This window comes from Priapulus caudatus, unplaced genomic scaffold (assembly GCF_000485595.1).
Source record: "Priapulus caudatus unplaced genomic scaffold, Priapulus_caudatus-5.0.1 Scaffold460, whole genome shotgun sequence".
Lineage (NCBI taxonomy): Eukaryota > Metazoa > Priapulida > Priapulimorpha > Priapulimorphida > Priapulidae > Priapulus > Priapulus caudatus.
Genome location: NW_014577521.1, coordinates 221,709 through 227,472, shown reverse-complemented (window position 1 = coordinate 227,472; position 5,764 = coordinate 221,709). Strand labels below are relative to the sequence as shown.

The following is a 5,764-nucleotide window of genomic DNA, read 5'->3' as shown; positions in this document are numbered from 1 at the left end:
TTTTTAAACGGGTATTGTTAGTTTGTTTTTTTAAATCGATGTTGGAACTTTGATTCTGTGAAATCTCGTAAGATGACTGTGTTTCTATAATATACGTGATTGGAGGCGTGTGTGCGAGTCGCAGCTGGGCAATACCGCGAGGAAAAGCGGCACAATGCTATCAAAGAACGCACTTGCGTGTACAGCGTGTCCTTTTCCATCAGCACGATGCAATAAATTAAGTCATTAAACATAGCGAATCCCACCACGGATTGGTTCACAGGTCGAATAACAACAGCCATCTAGTAGCGACAGAACAGAACACGTAGCATTTATCTACGAACAGAGAAAGGATGTAAGATTTTATATGACAGCGTAAGATTTTTATTCATATTTAAAATGTGAGCGAATCATAAATAAGAAAGCTTAATACCGGTGGGACTTCTTCTCTAGTAATCCCTCCCTCCTCCCTCCGTATTCGCGCACGCATCTTACAATACAGATGATGGCAGATACAAAGCGAGCCTGCACATGGGTAACACTAGAGGGGAGAATGTGAGGGCACAATTATAAAGGTGTCCTCGTATTTAATAACTTCGTAATAAAAATATCCTTGTCTGCTGCACACAAAGATTTGTACCGAAAACAAATCGCATGTATGTGGCAATTGTGCATGTAGATATAACATACACCTATATATACATTAGGCTTAAAATAACCAGCGCATACAACAAGCTTGTGAAACTAAACAAGAAGTCAGCTCATGAACGTTAACAAGTTTGGTTACGTAAACAACAAGCTTTGGAAGTAAACAACACAACAACTGGTGAAGTAAAAGCCAATACAGCTTGGGTGACGTAAAACAACAAGCTTGTGGAAGTAACACACACAAACAAGCTTGGTAAAGTAAACACACTTTCAGGCAGAGCTTGTGAAATAACATCAACATCGGTCTAACGGATTAGCCCTGGTGAGTAAAACAGGTTCGACAAGCTCATTAAGTAAAAGCAAATGAAGCAAGCTTGGCGGAGTAAATAAGGCACGTTTCCTCGGCGAGACCCCTGAGCACGCCCTTCGTGGTGTGAAACGCTCGGACAAGCTTCACTTGAATCGAACGGGACCTTCCACCATGGCAAGATGGCGCCATCAGCGCTGACCGCTGACGATGTGCGGCGGTGTGGGCAGATGCGCAGCCGCGTGATTGGTTACCGCTGTGACCCAGTCCCCACCGTGTGTCAGCCTGCTCGCCTCGTTTGTACGTCCACACCTTGTGTCACAACACAACATACGTGACATGTTATGGCTAACGCTGCCATTAGGAGTGATTGCCCAACTTTGATATCAATTAATGATTGATAATCATAACGCGCTAACCCCTAAGCCCTAACGGCTAAAAATGACATTAAACCCACACAACTCAAATATATGACCATGAGCGCATGTATATAGATATATATAATATACTGGAGTATGTAATTGATGACCATTAATGACATTAAAGTTGGACACTCCTAATGGAGTATCACCACCATGTTATAAGTACAGATATGTGATACATAACGTATTAATTGTACCGCTGTGTAACACATTATTGTAGCAGCTGTGTTATTACACAACGTTATATGTACAGCTGTGTTTATACATGTGTTATAGTAGCAGGCTGTCTAAGGCAATAACATAACTGTTAATCGCACACTGTTGAACTCATATATTACGCCCTGTCCCCGTGCCATCCTTGTACTATAAACAACACGGTTAGCTAAGGCAATCAATATTTTATATTATAAAACTTATCAACATCCTGACAACTTACATTAGGCGCAAAAACAAAATAGCATTTTGTGCGTTTCCTGTTACACTGCCGAAAAAAAAATAGGGTAGGTAGGTAGGAAAACATTTAATTTTTCTGAAATATTTTATTTACGAACGCATGTCTCTAAGGAATGTGCGTTGTTGGGGCTTTCTTTGAAGCAGGAACTGTCCGCAATTCATATTTTTTATTTTATTTTTTATTTTTTTGTGCTTTAAAGATAATTGACAATAAAATGTTTAGGGTCGGTCGCGAAACGCTACCCCCAGCTATATTTTGTTTTGGCCTTCTTATAGAATACATCAATGAGCTCTGCTCTATTGACAAGCAGTGATGCCAGTATAATCATCAAGAAACACAAAAGCGTAAACGAAATTCATTCAAATTTCGAAAATCAACTGGCAATAGTTTCCTCGCACACACATAGGTGGCGCTAAGAGACCGAGCGGCAGACCGTAAACCTCCCCCCGCCCACGCGGCTCGGCGCCCACACAGCGCTCGCCTGGTGGCGCACCTTGCATGAGTTTGTCGTCACGGCGGCCGGTGACGAAGTGTTCGCCGTCTTGCAGAGATGTCGAGAGCGTGATCGATGCCGGAGATGGATCCGTCCAGGCTCGCGGATCTGTGATCCATCGTACGACTCCAGTACCCTAGCAACGTACGACGACGACGCGCATGGAAATGGCGCACCAGGCGGGGGCGTCGCCGAGCAACAGCGGTAAGGCAAGCTCCTCTCATACAGTAAGGGGATGTAGATGCATTAGGCGCTCCAACAAGGTTACTTATAATATAGTTGGAAACTACAGTATAGGATATATATATATATATATACTATATATATTATAGTATGTTCAGCTTACATGCCATTTATTATAATTCATTATTATATATATAAGTTTATAATAAATAATAATAAGTTTAAAATCTGAGTGAGAATTCGCTGAATTTTTTTTTACTAAACCCTCATTTGCACTAATCGTGGCGACCTGCATCGAATGACGACCCGGAAAGGAAAACAATTCGAGGAGAGGCTTGTGCCTTTAGAGACGCCCTCCCCTCCGTCCCCTCCGTTTTCTTCTTTTTTTTTTTTTTTTTTTTTTATTTTTTTTTTTTTTTTTTTTTTTATTTTTTTTTTTTTTTTTTTTTTTTTTTTGTTTTTTTTTTTTGTTTATTTTTTTTTTTTTTTTTTTTTTTTTTTTTTTTTTTTATTTTTTTTTCTCTTTTTTTTTTTTTTTATTTTTTTTTTTTTTTTATTTTATTTTTTTTTTTTTTATTTTTTTTTTTTTTTTTTTTTTTTTTTTTTTTTTGATTTTTTTTTTTTATTTTTATTTTTTTTTATGTTTTTTTATTTTTTTTTTTTTTTTTTTTAATTTTTTTTTTTTTTGTTTTTTTGTTTATTTATTTATTTATTTATTTTTATTATTTTGTTTTTTATTTTATTTTTTTTATTTTTTTTTTTTTTTTATATATCTTTTTTTTTTTTATTTTTGTTTATTTTTTTTTTTTTTTTTTTTTATTTTTTTTATAATTTTTATATTTTTTCTTTTTTTTTTTTTTTTTAGTATTTTTTATTTTGTTTTTTTTATTTATTTTTTTTTGGGGCCCCCTCACATACCTCAGACCGCGCCTCACCACGGCACACCCCTACTCTCCAACCAGCTTTAGGCATGGCCGGGCGGTCGCAGTAATTTACCTAGATTAAATTGTTAAGCAGCGTTCATGACTCAGAAGCCTGAGGCTCATTCGTTATTCAATTAGGCTGTGTTTGTGCTTCCCCTCACGGATAGCTGCTTCGCTGCGGCTGGCGTGGCGGCGGGCCGATGGAGGGATACGCTCCTCCGATCGGCGATGGGTTGCTAGTGATTGCGTGCAATGTACAGTACTGGCAGGCAAGACTAGGCATCTAGTATCTACACGTGAGGCTGCAGGTAGGGCGAGGGGTTGCACTGTGAGTGAGGTGCGGTGAGGTGAGGTGAGGTGTGTGTGAGGTGAGGTGAGGTGTGTGAAGGTGAGGTGAGGTGAGGTAATCATCGATGTAGCAATGGGCAGTGATGTTAAATGCTGGTGCAGGAGTGCGATGCAGTGAGTGACAGGCAGGCAAGCAGATGTCAGCTGAGTCGACACCAGCACGCATAGATGTCAGTGAGCGACACAGCAAGCAGATGTGCAGTGAGTGACACAGCAAGGCAGATTGTCAGTTGAGTGACAGCAGCAAGCAGGGAGTCAGTGAGTGACACAGCGAAGCAGATGTCAGTGAATACAAGCAAGCAGATGGCCAGTGAGTGACAAGACATTCCGTCTGTCGTGTAAGGGCAAACCCGTGCGCGACCCACCGCATGCCAGGGGGCCGCCACTCACAGCAGTGCTTGCCACCTGCATGTCACACGACTACTTACGCGATACGCGCGGCAGGGGGCGCCGCTTTCTTAGTTTCTCGCTGGCCTGCCGTCACAGAGTGAGCCGCAATCCATTAAAACACGTAATATCACACATCGAGTGCGATGCCCGACGCATCGGCAATACATTCACATCAGAAGCTAGCACACGCGTTGCAACATGACAGAGAGTAGATTTCTGCGGTGTATAATAATTATATCGTCCTCTGAGTAAGATAGCGCCAACAACTCTCCCGATATTGTCTCTAGTTCGATCATGTTAGACAGGTCGTAGAAGCTTCCAAACACGTTCTCACTGCGTGCGCGTCTATCTCAACCTAACAACACTTCGTCATGGCGGAGAATTGCTTTCAGAAGCGTTATCGCAACACGAATTGGCTAGAACAGCACGAAAATAGCACATAATATCACATTGACCACCATGGCCACAGGCGTCCCGGCGCTTCATGATGCGTGGTTCTCTTGCTGGCGCTGCTACATCGCGAACTAGTTTTGGCAGCAATCAGGGAATAATCACCGGACACGCATTAGCTAGAACATCCGCATGATGCAAGATAAGACAGTATGAAGAAAGCGTCCGCCGCTTCCCTGGATCGTATTCCGTCCAGCGCTGCCTACAACTCCCTCTAACAAGTTTCACGGCAGACGGGCGCAGGGAAATGGATGGCACTGGGGGACGCGGCGCGGCGGCGGCGATGGCGAATACGACCTATCTTGCGGTCGGTTCCGCTGGTGAGATTGATCTGACATTCGGGCTCGGATGGAGCAGGCGCATTCGAACAACCGTGTTAGCAAAGATGATATGATTCCTCACGAAACCCTGCAAGACAGAGGGCGCGACACAGTCAGTGCCGGCGCGATCGTTCAGCGACCGGCCGCGCGAAGATATTGACAGAGGGCGACACCGTCGGCGCCGCGGGATCGTTCACGCCGAGGCCCGGCAGCGAAGATTGATGCTTGTCGGGGAAGCCATAGCATTAATAGAACAGGTATGTCTGGCCACCGACCCACATCTCCCCCGCGCCTCCTGTACTTCCCTTGTAGCTTTTCCCAGGCTGGGACCTGCTTTACAATGTGCGGTGTGACTTACTGGAGGTCTCATATGATGCATGTTCCGTCGGTGCTGGCGCTCACACACTCCTTGTCATTGCTGCGCACCTTGATGCAGGAGACAATAGACTTTGTGTTCCTTCATCGTCTCCTTGAGCGTCTGCTTAGCATCGGTGATCTGCCACCCCTCACCTGCAAAAAACCCACACACGCTGCCATCGGTTGAATCTGGCCACACCCTCACCTGCAACACGCCCACACCTGCCATCGGTTATCTGCCACACCGCTCACCTGCAAGCCACACACCTGCCATCGGTTATCTGCCACCCCTCACTCTGCAAAACCCAACACCTCAGTCATCGGTTATACTGCCACACCGTCACCTGCAAAACCCACACAGCCTGCCCTCGGTTATGCTGCACACGCCTCACCCTGCAAACCTCACACACTGCATCGGTTATCTGCAACAACCTCACCTGCAAAAACTCACAGCAGCGGCGCCGCGCCACGGGTCGGGCCGGCGCCGCGC

General features: G+C 44.1%; 1 pseudogene; it reads right to left on the bottom strand.

Annotated features, from left to right (window-relative positions):
* Nucleotides 1–976: 976 nt before the first annotated feature.
* Nucleotides 977–5,764, bottom strand: part of LOC106810645 — a 13,610-nt pseudogene continuing 8,822 nt past the window's right edge.